Genomic DNA, 15616 nt, shown 5'->3' with positions numbered 1-15616 from the left:
ATGCATGTCATAAGGCCCAGCTAAGTGATTGATCTGGACAGATCATAAAAAATGTCCATTTTAATTTAAATATTTATAATTTACATCTCTCTGCCAAGATATATCCTCCAGATGGTCCATAAGCCCTTAACAATTACTTTTAGAAGGTTTTGCTTTGGGGATCCCTGGGTGGCGCAGCAGTTTGGTGCCTGCCTTTGGCCCAGGGTGCGATCCTGGAGACCTGGGATCGAATCCCACATTGGGCTCCCAGTGCATGGAGCCTGCTTCTCCCTCTGCCTGTGTCTCTGCCTCTCTCTCTCTCTCTCTCTCTGTGACTATCATAAATGAATAAATTTAAAAAAAAAAGAAGGTTTTGCTTTGGCCAGAGTTATTATTGGTAAGAAAAAAAAATCTTAAGAATCAATGTTCAGACAAGAATGGGGACCCTCAGAAGTTTTATGAGACATTAATGCTGAAGCCTTCATTTCTGTTTCAAAGCTTAAGCGCTGTTTAAATGTTATTAATTTCAGTGTGACTATATAGAGCATCTAAAAAATAATTTAATGCATTCAGGTAGAGTTTCAAGATGTTTATTTAATATTAGGGTTGAAAGGAAACTTTGCATCTATTCTAACTCTTTTCTTTGTACAAATAAAGATGATAGGATTCAGAAGCTCTGTAACTTCCCAAGTTCTCACAGTTAGTGGTATAATTGGAAATATAATTCTGCTTTCTTGTGTGCCACTTAAATCTCTTTCCATCAGATCTGCTAAGTCTCTCCTTTCTCCACTGTAAATGTAAGTGCAAAAGAAATATATAATTTTATTTTATTTTATTTTATTTTTAGAAATATATAATTTTAATATTAGAGTAACGATAGTTGCATAAAAATTAGAACTCAAAATGATTTTTATCTTATGTTTACTAATTCATTTCTCAATGCTTTTCACTAATAAAAATAACATTATCATCATTATAAATTACTTTATTAGGTTTTCTAATTCTGTATTACTCTCAGGTTGTTTTTAAGGTCAAAACCACAGGGCTTCATTTAATCCACTTGTGATTATCAGAATATGCCAATATGACCTATTTCTCAATAATTACATGAATAAAAACATTGTGCATATATGACTCATAAGCTTAACATTTAAGACTATTACTCTTTGGGCAACCCCGGGTGGCTCAGCAGTTTAGTGCTGCCTTCAACCCAGGGTGAGATCCTGGAGATCCGGGATAGATCCCCACATTGGACTCCCTACGTGGAGCCTGCTTCTCCATCTGCCTGTGTCTCTGCCTCTCTTTGTGTGTGTCTCTCATGAATAAATAAATAAATAAAATCTTTAAAAAAAAACTATTACTCTTTTAAGATGAAATGTTCAGCTCTAACTGAAGACCCCACCTTCTGATTAGATAAAAAAAACCTTTATGTTTTCTTAGTCATACTACCTATGCTATGAATCAAAAATAATTTAACTTACCTTGCATCACATGAAAACATTTTACATTTTACATTTACACAACATAGTGTAAACAGGGCAAAAAAAATTGACTCGTATTCTGCATTTTTTCATAAGCATTTTTTTCACAAAAAAGAGACATCAGAGTTTCAGACGTTTAACATAAGATATGATATCTAGATATTACTACAAATGTTCTTATTCCTATCACTCTTTTTATATATGTTTTCTCACTGTAACTGCAAGACTTTTGTAACCAACCGATCTCACTGCCTCTAATTTATTTCCTTATAAGTCTGAATTCATCTGTCAGATTAATCTGTCTAACGTCATTTTTAGGATAAGACTTTTAATTGTTTCTTTTTTTTTTTTTTTTGGTGTTCAATTTACTAAAATACAGAATAACACCCAGTGCCCGTCACCCATTCACTCCCACCCCCCGCCCTCCTCCCCTTCTGCCACCCCTAGTTCGTTTCCCAGAGTTAGCAGTCTTTACGTTCTGTCTCCCTTTCTGATATTTCCCACACATTTCTTCTCCCTTCGCTTATTTTCCCTTTCACTATTATTTATATTCCCCAAATGAATGAGAACATATAATGTTTGAACTTCTCCGACTGACTTACTTCACTCAGCATAATACCCTCCAGTTCCATCCACGTTGAAGCAAATGGTGGGTATTTGTCATTTCTAATAGCTGAGTAATATTCCATTGTATACATAAACCACATCTTCTTTATCCATTCATCTTTCGTTGGACACCGAGGCTCCTTCCACAGTTTGGCTATCGTGGCCATTGCTCCTAGAAACATCGGGGTGCAGGTGTCCCGGCGTTTCATTGCATTTGTATCTTTGGGGTAAATCCCCAACAGTGCAATTGCTGGGTCGTAGGGCAGGTATATTTTTAACTGTTTGAGGAACCTCCACACAGTTTTCCAGAGTGGCTGCACCAGTTCACATTCCCACCAACAGTGTAAGAGGGTTCCCTTTTCTCCGCATCCTCTCCAACATTTGTTGTTTCCTGCCTTGTTAATTTTCCCCATTCTCACTGGTGTGAGGTGGTATCTCATTGTAGTTTTCATTTGTATTTCCCTGATGGCAAGTGATGCAGAGCATTTTCTCATATGCATGTTGGCCATGTCTATGTCTTCCTCTGTGAGATTTCTGTTCATGTCTTTTGCCCATTTCATGATTGGATTGTTTGTTTCTTTGGTGTTGAGTTTAATAAGTTCTTTATAGATCTTGGAAACTAGCCCTTTATCTGATAGGTCATTTGCAAATATCTTCTCCCATTCTGTAGGTTGTCTTTGAGTTTTGTTGACTGTATCCTTTGCTGTGCAAAAGCTTCTTATCTTGATGAAGTCCCAATAGTTCATTTTTGCTTTTGTTTCTTTTGCCTTCGTGGATGTATCTTGCAAGAAGTTACTATGGCCGAGTTCACAAAGGGTGTTGCCTGTGTTCTCCTCTAGGATTTTGATGGAATCTTGTCTCACATTTAGATCTTTCATCCATTTTGAGTTTATCTTTGTGTATGGTGAAAGAGAGTGGTCTAGTTTCATTCTTCTGCATGTGGATGTCCAATTTTCCCAGCACCATTTATTGAAGAGACTGTCTTTCTTCCAATGGATAGTCTTTCCTCCTTTATCGAATATTAGTTGCCCGTAAAGTTCAGGGTCCACTTCTGGATTCTCTGTTCTGTTCCACTGATCTATGTGTCTGTTTTTGTGCCAGTACCACACTGTCTTGATGACCACAGCTTTGTTGTACAACCTGAAATCTGGCATTGTGATGCCCCCAGATATGGTTTTCTTTTTTAAAATTCCCCTGGCTATTCGGGGTCTTTTCTGATTCCACACAAATCTTAAAATAATTTGTTCTAACTCTCTGAAGAAAGTCCATGGTATTTTGATAGGGATTGCATTAAACGTGTATATTGCCCTGGGTAACATTGACATTTTCACAATATTAATTCTGCCAATCCATGAGCATGGAATATTTTTCCATCTCTTTGTGTCTTCCTCAATTTCTTTCAGAAGTGTTCTATAGTTTTGAGGGTATAGATCCTTTACATCTTTGGTGAGGTTTATTCCTAGGTATCTTATGCTTTTGGGTGCAATTGTAAATGGGATTGACTCCTTAATTTCTCTTTCTTCAGTCTCATTGTTAGTATATAGAAATGCCACTGACTTCTGGGCATTGATTTTGTATCCTGCCACGCTACCGAATTGCTGTATGAGTTCTAGCAATCTTGGGGTGGAGACTTTTGGGTTTTCTATGTAGAGTATCATGTCATCGGCGAAGAGGGAGAGTTTGACTTCTTCTTTGCCAAATTGAATGCCTTTAATGTCTTTTTGTTGTCTGATTGCTGAGGCTAGGACTTCCAGTACTATGTTGAACAGCAGTGGTGAGAGTGGACATCCCTGTCTCGTTCCTGATCTTAGGGGAAAGGCTCCTAGTGCTTCCCCATTGAGAATGATATTTGCTGTGGGCTTTTCATAGAAGGCTTTTAAGATGTCGAGGAATGTTCCCTCTATCCCTACACTCTGAAGAGTTTTGATCAGGAATGGATGCTGTATTTTGTCAAATGCTTTCTCTGCATCCAATGAGATGATCATATAGTTCTTGGTTTTTCTCTTGCTGATATGATGAATCACATTGATTGTTTTACGGGTGTTGAACCAGCCTTGTGTCCCAGGGATAAATCCTACTTGGTCATGGTGAATAATTTTCTTAATGTACTCTTGGATCCTATTGGCCAGTATCTTGTTGAGAATTTTTGCATCCATGTTCATCAGGGATATCGGTCTGTAATTCTCCTTTTTGGCGGGGTCTTTGTCTGGCTTTGGAATTAAGGTGATGCTGGCTTCATAGAACGAATTTGGAAGTACTCCATCTCTTTCTATCTTTCCAAACAGCTTTAGGAGAATAGGTATGGTTTCTTCTTTAAACGTTTGATAAAATTCCCCTGGGAAGCCATCTGGCCCTGGACTCTTGTGTCTTGGGAGGTTTTTGATAACTGCTTCAATTTCCTCCCTGGTTATTGGCCTGTTCAGGTTTTCTATTTCTTCCTGTTCCAGTTTTGGTAGTTTGTGGCTTTCCAGGAATGCGTCCATTTCTTCTAGGTTGCCTAATTTATTGGCGTATAGCTGTTCATAATATCTTTTTAAAATCGTTTGTATTTCCTTGGTGTTGGTAGTGATCTCTCCTTTCTCATTCATGATTTTATTAATTTGAGTCTTCTCTATCTTCTTTTTAACAAGGCTGGCTAATGGTTTATCTATCTTATTAATTCTTTCAAAGAACCAACTCCTGGTTCTGTTGATCTGTTCCACGGTTCTTCTGGTCTCAATTTCGTTGAGTTCTGCTCGAATCTTTATTAACTCCCTTCTTCTCTTGGGTGTAGGATCTATTTGCTGTTTTTTCTCTAGCTCCTTTATGTGTAAGGTTAGCTTTTGTATTTGAGTTCTTTCCAGTTTTTGAATGGATGCTTGTATTGCGATGTATTTCCCCCTTAGGACTGCTTTTGCTGCATCCCAAAGATTTTGAACAATTGTATCTTCATTCTCATTAGTTTCCATGAATCTTTTTAATTCTTCCTTAATTTCCTGGTTGACCCTTTTATCTTTTAGCAGGATGGTCCTTAACCTCCACGTGTTTGAGGTCCTTCCAAACTTCTTGTTGTGATTTAGTTCTAATTTCAAGGCATTATGGTCCGAGAATATGCAGGGGACAATCCCAATCTTTTGGTATCGGTTCAGACCCGATTTGTGTCCCAATATGTGGTCTATTCTGGAGAAAGTTCCATGTGCGCTTGAGAAGAATGTGTATTCAGTTGAGTTTGGATGTAAAGTTCTGTAGATATCTGTGAAATCCATCTGGTCCAGTGTATCATTTAAAGCTCTCGTTTCTTTGGAGATGTTTTGCTTAGAAGACCTATCGAGTATAGAAAGAGCTAGATTGAAGTCACCAAGTATAAGTGTATTATTATCTAAGTATTTCTTCACTTTGGTTAATAATTGATTTATATATTTGGCAGCTCCCACATTCGGAGCATATATATTGAGGATTGTTAAGTCCTCTTGTTGAATAGATCCTTTAAGTATGATATAGTGTCCCTCTTCATCTCTCACTACAGTCTTTGGGGTAAATTTTAGTTTATCTGATATAAGGATGGCTACCCCTTCTTTCTTTTGAGGACCATTTGAATGGTAAATGGTTCTCCAACCTTTTATTTTCAGGCTGTAGGTGTCCTTCTGTCTAAAATGAGTCTCTTGTAGACAGCAAATAGATGGGTCCTGCTTTTTTATCCAGTCTGAAACCCTGCGCCTTTTGATGGGGTCATTAAGCCCGTTCACATTCAGAGTTACTATTGAGAGATATGAGTTTAGTGTCATCATGATATCTATTCAGTCTTTGTTTTTGTGGACTGTTCCACTGAACTTCTTCTTAAAGGGGAATTTTAAGAGGCCCCCTTAAAATTTCTTGCAGAGCTGGTTTGGAGGTCACATATTCTTTTAGTTGCTGCCTGTCTTGGAAGCTCTTTATCTCTCCTTCCATTTTGAATGAGAGCCTTGCTGGATAAAGTATTCTTGGTTGCATGTTCTTCTCATTTAGGACCCTGAATATATCCTGCCAGCCCTTTCTGGCCTGCCAGGTCTCTGTGGAGAGGTCTGCTGTTACCCTAATACTCCTCCCCATAAAAGTCAGGGATTTCTTGTCTCTTGCTGCTTTAAGGATCTTCTCTTTATCTTTGGAATTTGCAAGCTTCACAATTAAATGTCGAGGTGTTGAACGGTTTTTATTGATTTTAGGGGGGGATCTCTCTATTTCCTGGATCTGAATGCCTGTTTCCCTTCCCAGATTAGGAAAGTTTTCAGCTAGAATTTGTTCAAATACATATTCTGGCCCTCTGTCCCTTTCGGCGCCCTCGGGAACCCCAATTAAACGTAGGTTTTTCTTCCTCAGGCTGTCGTTTATTTCCCTTAATCTATCTTCATGGTCTTTTAATTGTTTGTCTCTTTTTTCCTCAGTTTCCCTCTTTGCTATCAACTTGTCTTCTATGTCACTCACTCGTTCTTCCACCTCGTTAACCCTCGTCGTTAGGACTTCTAGTTTGGATTGCATCTCATTCAATTGATTTTTAATTTCTGCCTGATTAGCTCTAAATTCTGCAGTCATGAAGTCTCTTGAGTCCTTTATACTTTTTTCTAGAGCCACCAGTAGCTGTTAGTGCTTCTGAATTGGCTTTCTGACATTGAATTGTAATCCAGATTTTGTAACTCTGTGGGAGAGAGGACTGTTTCTGATTCTTTCTTTTGAGGTGAGGTTTTCCTTCTAGTCATTTTGCTCAGTGCAGAGTGGCCAAAAGCAAATTGTATTGGGAAAAAGAGAAAAAGAGAGGAGAGAAAGAAGGAAAGAAAAGAGAAAGAGAAAAAAAAGGGAAGAAAAAGAAAAAAAAACGAAAAAAAAAAAAAAGAAGAAAAAGAGAAAGAAAAAGAAAGGAGAAAAAAAGGGGGTGGGGGAAGGAAACAAATCAAAAAGCAAAACAAAACAAAACAAAACAAAACAAAAAACCAAAAAAAAAAAAAAGAACCACCGGGGAGTATCTTCTGATTCTGTGTACTTTAAGTCCCTTGGCTTCTCCTGGAAGTTGTCAGTCTAGCTGATCTTCTGGGGGAGGGGCCTGTTGTGCTGATTTTCAGGTGTTAGCAGTTGGGGGAGCTGCTGTGCCCCTGCCTGGTGCAGGGCTCGGTGGGGGTTGTTTACCCCGTGAGGCCGCAGGAGGAACAGCCCCAGTGGCGGGGCAGCTCTGGAGCCCTGGAGTCAGCTCCCGCAGTAACTCCGGAGCTCTCCGTCTGCAGGGCCTGGAGGCTCCGGGGCGGGGCCGCTGATGTGCTCAGCTGGGGCAGGAGCGTCCTTGCTGTCCTGGGCCCTCCCGGCCTCTGCCTGTCCCGGGGGAGGCCGGATCCTGGGCTGTGTCCCGGCGCCCAGTGCTCCGGAGCCTGCGCTGTTGGATTCGCGCTCCCGGGCCGCCGCCGCGCAACCGCCTCCGCGGAGCCTCCCCCGAGCCCCCCGAGCTGCTCCTGGAACCGCGCAGCCCCCTCCGCACGGAGCCTCTTCCTCTGCCCGAGCCCCTCCGAGCTGCTCCCGGGGCCGCGCAGCCCCCTCCGCGGAGCCGCCGTCCGAGCCCCTCCGAGCTGCTCCGGGTCCCGCCGGGTCCCGCCGTGCGCGCTGCAGCCCTTAGGGAGCTCGGCGCACTCCCCCGGGGCGCAGGTGTCTGTTAGTGTCCCCGGGAGCCCGAGGGCCTCCCCGCCCTCCTGGGTCCTGCTCCAACTCGCTGGGAGCCCCTTTCCGCCCAGCAAGGTCGGTGCAGCTCCTGCGTCTCCGGGACGGGGCTCTCCTGTCCTGGGGACACTCGCCCCGGCCTCAGCCCGGCTCCTCGCGGGCCCCTCCCCCTTGGAGGCCTTTGTTCCTTTATTTCTTTTTCCCCGTCTTCCTACCTTGATAGAAGCGCGAACTCTTCTCACTGTAGCATTCCAGCTGGTCTCTCTTTAAATCTCAGGCCGAATTCATAGATTTTCAGGATAATTTGAAGGTTTTCTAGGTAGTTTGGTGGAGACAGGTGATTTGGAGACCCTACTCTTCCGCCATCTTGCTCCTCCCCCTAATTGTTTCTTGATACAGAAATTTAAATGCTTCCACAATCTGTGCCTAACTATCCTTCCCCAGCTTTTCTCCTGCTTGAACATTGTTAAAGCCCAGTGCATTCCCAGCACTGTCCAGGGGAGGGGGCCCTTATCCACAAATAAGAAGTATTGGCTTCCTAGCTAGCCCTAAAAAGATTATGGGGACCTCAAGCTATCTCAGGTAGCTAACAAGAACCTTTCAGAGCATTTGAGGAATACCTCTAGTTTGTAGTATTTTTAAATAAACACAGGACAGTGAGTGACAACACTATGAATCTTCAGTTAGTAAACACTCATAATACTCACTTTGAACCCCAATAATCTCCCCTCTCTTTCCTCTTTGCACATACTGCTCTCTCTCTCTCAAATATTTCTCGTATCTTCTTCAACAATTCTATGATTTAAACTCTCTGCACCTCATTTTCTTCATCTGCAAAACGACGATGAGAGTAACAACTAATCCATAAAGTTAATAGGAGTATTCAACATAAATTACATGGAACAATGCCTGACATATAGTAAGTGTTCAATAAATGTTAACTATTATTCATTTTGTAATCATCATTGCTATATCATCATCATTATTTCCCAGCAACCCCTGAGCATGATATAAAATGGAAGAATGCATTTTGTGTTTTTCTTACCCAATACATTTAAGTTCAGGTTTCTATCTTTAATTTTGAAATGCCATATATTGAATTCATAATACATAATTAAGAAAATAATGAAAAAAACAATATTAATTGATTATTCTATATGACTATTTGTTTTTCTCTTGCCATCAATAGCCTTAAATGGGAAGAGGAGAGTGAAGATCTCTACTTCTGCTCAAGTGGGTAAGATGAACTTTTTTTAGAAAAAAAGAGGAAGGAAGGAAGGGAAATGGGGAGAAAAAAGAAGTGAATAACGCTTTCACAACATGGCAGCCAAGTGGCATCTCATTTAGCATTTCAACTACCTAGAATTTGTGAAGAAAGAAACTTTCCTTCAATTTTTGTATAAAGCATTGTTAAAATGGTGCCTTCCCTTGTGAATTCTAGAATAATGCTATTCACTTAATAGATATATGCTGGGTGCCTACTTTCTGCCAGATGCTATATAAAACAGGAGATCAAAAGCTTATGCAATAAATGTTTATATTTGGATGGGGTCTTAATAAGAAGAGCAACAACAAAAGACAAAAGCTCTTCATATTATCAAATGCCTTACTTTGGGTAAGTTATAGTCTTATTTAATCATTTATTTGTTTAAATCCTTGGCATTTTTTGCTATACCTATATATACTTATCATATAATTACTTTGCCTCTCCAGATAGCTTACAAAATCTTCAAGGGCAGAGAATGTGCCTGCTAGAAATGTTGTGGAAATTTTTTTCCCTAAAGATTTTATTTATTCATGAGAGACACAGAGAGAGTCAGAGACATAGGCAGGCTCTCATGAGGAGCCTGATGTGGGACTTGATCCCAGGACCCGGGGATCACGACCTGAGCTTAAAGGTAGACACTCAACCAGTGAGCTACCCAGATGCCCCTGCTGTGAAAATTTTTAATCACTCTGTTTTCTGTGGATTTGAAATATCCTGTAATTCACTAAAAATAATAGTTTAGTATTTGGTTGCCTATGTATCCAAAAGCACCTAGCATAAAGATGAACAAAGCATTTTTTTCTGAGATCCTTGTGTTCAATTTCGTCAAGTGACTATGATGCATCTTCTGGAAGCTACCTTTCAACTGACCAGGATTTTATTTATTTGTTTGTTTGTTTATTTATTTATTTATTTATTTATTTATTTATTTATTTTGAGAGAGAGAGCATGCGGTGCCCACGAGTGGAGGGAGGGGACCAGAGGGAGAAGTAATCCCAGGCAGGCTCCATGCCCAGTGTGGAGCCCATCATGGGGCTCAATCCCACAACCCTGAGATAATGACTAGAGTCAAAATCAAGAGTTGAGGCTTAACCAACCGAGTCACCCAGGCATCCTTCAACTGACTAGGATTATCAACAACTGCCTCCCAACCTGCAGTTTTTAGTTATCAGTGAACCCATGTTTTTCACTTCAGTCTCTTGTTTTATTGAAAGCAGTATAAACAGCTTACTCTCCTTTTGTGTTTTTCATTACATGTGTTAAATAGAGATTTGTGCTTTGTTTTGTGTTTAATGAGTGTATTTGCAAAATTATTGTGGTTTTATGCCCTCTATTACAGATTATAGACCTGTGATTAGAATATTCCAATTTCTGCTAAAGAAAACCTCAAGATGCCATGATTTCTGTTATATGCCTCACTTAGCTGGCAGTAATAGAAGTGAGCTCGGAAGTTGCGAACAATGTTTTTACCCCTACGAATCATAACATTTCAGGGCTAGAGAGGAGACAGAACTTGGGGGTCTGTATTGTAAAATCAATAGTAATAATGGCAACACACCTTAGCTAGAAAGAAAATATCTTCTGTCTTTTAAGGAGAGGAAAGTGCTTTTCACCTAGTTTTAACTTAATGACTTCCTGTTATAGCTGTTGAATTTTAAATGACAAATTTTGCCCTTCCATTTTCAGACTGGATGAAGGAATTTGGCATTTACCATATCTGTAACTCAACCAAATTTTAGTGATAAATATTTGGTATTTCAGATAACATGCTTAATGAGCTCCTGGATGTTTCAAATAAACTATGCTATCTTTTCTTTTGTGCATGGATTTTATTGCTAGTTGAAAACTCTGAACACCTCTCCTGTTCTTCTTTTTCTCTTCCATCCTTACCCTTCACTCTGGAAGCCTTTTAGTGAAGGTGCACATCTGCTGCCATAAACACACAAATTAGCACATCAATGTTTCTGATGAAAAAAAAGTCAGTGTAATAAGAGAATGTTTTGAAAGCAAGCCAGTTTGTCAGTAAATTATAAGCTTCATTACCATAAAACTCTAACAAATAGAACCCACATCTCATTAACTGAAAGCACAATATGACTGCAGCAATATTCATCTCCCCAAAGAGTGCTTATCCATAGGAAAAAAAAGATAAAAGTTTTGCTTAGAGCTGCCACTAATGACAGCATTAACTTTATTTATTAAAGGATGTCTAAGCATTTTGCAAATGTGTATTTATCCCCTCCCCCATCTTTTTTTCTGATTAAGCATAGTGACTGGTCATACAGTACAAGAGTTATACGACAGCTAAATTCATTCTACTTTAACACCATTCTAATTTTGCTCTGCTAAGAATGGAGAACATTTTTTCCAGGCACTGCTTCTAACTGTCTATGGATGGTAAAATTCTTCCACATTACATTTAAGGCCAAAATTCCATATGCCATTTAGTTCCCTGATGAGTTGGTCTCTGTAAAGGCAAAGGAGAAGGAATTCACTTCACTACATTTTGTGAAATACAAACTTACTTTCAAATATAGTATTTCTATCATTTTGCAAGTGCTTGGGTCACCCCAAACCAACTTCTAATTAAGTTATTTTGTCCTGGTTTGGTAAACACAATTCTTTAATAACTATGCTATTGTGTGTGTGGTTCTGTATGTTTAAAAATATTTTTAAGAACATTATATGTTCCCATTCATTTGGGGAATATAAATAATAGTGAAAGGGAATATAAGGGAAGAAATGTGTGGGAAATATCAGAAAGGGAGACAGAACATAAAGACTCCTAACTCTGGGAAACGAACTAGGGGTGGTGGAAGGGGAGGAGGGCGGGGGGTGGGGATGAATGGGTGACGGGCACAGAGGGGGGCACTTGACGGGATGAGCACTGGGTGTTATTCTGTATGTTGGTAAATTGAACACCGATAAAAAATAAATTTATTATAAAAAATAAAATAAAATAAAATAAAATATTCATTGAGCATATAGAACATACCAAAAAATAAAAAATAAATTAAAAAATAAAAATAAATAAAAATAAAAATATTTTTAAGGAACACCTGGGTGGCTCATCAGTTGAGCGTCTGCCTTCAGCTCAGGGCATGGTCCCAGAGTCCCAGGATTGAGTCCCACATCAGGCTCTTTGCAGGGAGGCCTGCATTTCCCTCTGCCTATGTCTCTGCTTCTCTCTGTGTGTCTCTCATGAATAAATAAAGTCTTTAAAAATATACATATTTTTAAAAATCTAAGAAAGCAAAATTATTTGTAGTAAAGTTTTTGTATAGAGTACTAGTTTCAGAAAAAAGACCTAATTCCAAATTAGATAATTCAAACTGCTAAACAGTGCCACTTTCAGAAAGGAGAAATAATCCCAAATTAATTAAGTAATTAGGCTGGCAGAAGAGAACACGGAGTAATGAGGAGTAAAGGCACTGCCTGTATAAGATGAGTAAGAATGGTTGTTTAGTCAACTATTTAATTAGAGACCAAGTTTGCGAAAATAGTAGGGTAAGAGTTTAAATGACATGATGTCTTGGATTTGCTTAAAAATACTCTAGGAAAAAAGGAGAGGGATGATGAATAGATGAAACAATATTGGAAAAAATGCTAACTGTTGAGGCTGGGTGATGAGTCTATAGGAATTCTCTATACTATTCTCTTTACCTATGTGAATGCTTAAATTTTTCATAATTTAAATTTTATTTTATTTTTTAAAGTTTTTTTTTAAATTTATTTATTCATGAGAGATACACAGAGAGAGAGGCAGAGACACAGGCAGAGGGAGAAGCAGACTCCATGCAGGGAGCCCGTGACAGGGCTCAATCCTGGGACCCTGGAATCACATCCTGAGCCAAAGGCAGACACTCAACTGCTGAGCCACCCGGGATCCCACATAATTTAAATTTTAAAAGTATTTTAAAGCACATTGTGTAAGCAGATGTAGCCTCCTTTCTGTTTCCTATTATGCAAGGAAACCAGGAAAGGCTGAAGGAGAGTCAGTGTTGTAGAGGGAAAGTTCTGTTGTGTTTCATTATCAGAGCAGGAGTTGAATCCTGAATATGCCAGCTATTAGTTTTATGGCTTTTTACAAATCTCTGAGCTTACTTCTTCATTTATAAAATGGGCATGATTATTCATACATCACAAAGTAATTGAGGATTAACTAGATAAGGTATGTGCACATAAGTGCTACATAAATGCTCTTTTCCTTTACCTAGAAATAAGATCACTGAGTAAGAAGTAAGACAGCAATCTTAAAAATAAAGAAAAACAAAAATACACAGTTTTAATTCGAATTTCAGACAAGAGAATAATTTTTAATATAAGTACGACACTTGCAGTATTTAGGGCAGAAGGAGACCACCTTATTTGATAATAAAATATGACTAAGTATCTATATATTTGAACTGGCAACCATGTCTGAAAGGAATACTTTAATAAGTTAAACAGTCTTTCAAAGCATTGCTATAATAAGCATAATGCACTTCCAGAGAAGAGTGTTAGCTGTAGTATTCAGTTAGCACGTAATTGAAGATTTGGCATGAAGAAAACAGAAGGAAACTAATAAGGGAGATTTTTAGCATAGTGGTAACAACCCAGAAATATAAACAACTCCAAATCTCCAAGGGCTAAATATTGCTTGAGATTATCCATAAATAAAGGGCAGGAGAAAAAGAATGAGCATTTAGAAACCTGGGTTCCCAAAAATGTTACAACACAAGAAGTTTCTGACTTTAGGGAAAAGGAAAACAATGTGTTTGTTTGCTTGCTTGCTTGCTTTTATTAAAGCTATTTAATTTTTTTTTCAAATGGTGTTTTTGATTAACAAGTGACTTGGCAATTTTGTTAAATGTGTGTGTCTCTGTCTCTGGCCATTTCTTTCTCTCACACATGTTTCTAACTCCTCTTTTCCTTCTACTATTCAATAGTTCCTTGTTTCTTCAATATGTTGTTACTTCAGTTTCTATATCTATTTTACTCGAAATACATCTCTTAACGTTCTTAACATTCTTTTTGAATTTTAACAATATTTTTTAAAAACATGGCCTTAGAACCATAAAATGATGTAACTGAAATCCTCAGGAAGCAATGCCTAAAAAAGATTTGGATCCAAGGTTTTACTTACCAAATAAAGGAGTATCATCTCAAGTGAAACTAATATAAATGTTTCTCTATTCTCTGTGTAGTATTACTATTTCTCATGGGGACATAGTTAAAATATTCAATCCTATCTAAAGCAAATCAAATCCATACACATATTAAAGTTAGAATTTTTAAATGGCAAAAAACCAAACAGCTTTTACAGAAAGCTGAAAAGTTCACTTGAAGTTTTATGCACATTTATGAACTGCTGTAGAAGTAAAATGCACACAATTATGAGCTGATACGCAAATTTAAAATGCATATTCACACGCAAAAAAATGACCATTCACTTAGTGAATCTCTGTTATAAAGTATTATTGTGTGAAGTTTTAGTTTGCCCATATCCAGACATAAATTTACAATTGCTTTTTATTTGTTTCATGTGATATTAGATGTTTCTTCCTGCGTGTTGCCTTTACACTTCACATATATGTTTTGTTCCCCTCGCGGGAGAATATATTTTCCTTCTTTTATAACACTTCAGAAACACTTAGTGTTTTACCAAAAACTGCACAGAATGATTTTGAAATATCAAATAATGTTATATTGCTTTTCTTAAGTAGTCACATAACATCTAGCATATAAAGATCAATTCTTTAAACCAGACCCAGACTAAAGTGAGACAAAGGAGGCATGTCAGATGCAGGTTCAAGGAGACTAGCATTCTCAGTAAAGGTATGGCACTTTTGTAATTCTGAGACCTGTTACAACACCCTCTCAAATTTTGCACCCAAGCTGCCTCACTTGCCTAACCTTATTTCAGGCTCTGTCTTTAAAAGTGTCATCATGCCCGGGCACCTAGGTGGCTCAGTTGGTTGAGTATCTGACTCTTGATTTCCATTCCAGTCATGATCTCAGAGTCCTGAGATGGAGCCTTGCCTCAGTCTCCATGCTTACCCCAAGGGAGTCTGTTTCTCTTCCTCTTCCTCTGCCCCTCCCCCTGCTCTCTCTCTCCATCTCTTAAAGAAATAAATCATTAAAAATAAGTAAAAGTGCCAGCATGCCTTTAATAGTACTCATATGTTAAAGTTCCATTTTGGATGGGATGCCTGGGTGGCTCAGCAGTTGAGCACCTGCCTTCGGCCTGGGGTGTGATCCTGGAGTCGGGGGATCGAGTCCCACATCAGGCTCCCTGCATGGAGCCTGCTTCTCTCTCTACCTATGTTTCTGCCTCTCTGTGTGTGTGTTTCTCATGAATAAATAAATAAAATATTTTAAAATATAAAAAAATAAAGTTCCATTTTTAAAAAGAAAAGAAAAAAAATCTTATGAAAACTTTAAGTGGAGTGTATCAAGGAACTTTGCCTGAATAAGGCACAGTTTTTCTCCAGCAGGTATCACAGTCATGCCTAAACATCTGTTCACCTTTGCCATCTGCTTTCAGCTTCTTGATATAGGACGGTTTCCTGATTGCCACCTGCTTTTGCAGCTCATGCTTAAAGGCTTGTCATCCTTTACCAATTCTTGCTACTCCTCTGGGACCAAG

The sequence above is a fragment of the Canis aureus genome, chromosome X (assembly GCF_053574225.1).
Source record: "Canis aureus isolate CA01 chromosome X, VMU_Caureus_v.1.0, whole genome shotgun sequence".
In the NCBI taxonomy this organism is placed as follows: Eukaryota; Metazoa; Chordata; class Mammalia; order Carnivora; family Canidae; genus Canis; species Canis aureus.
The sequence above is the reverse complement of the archived record's forward strand: the minus strand, read 5'-3'. Positions refer to the sequence as shown.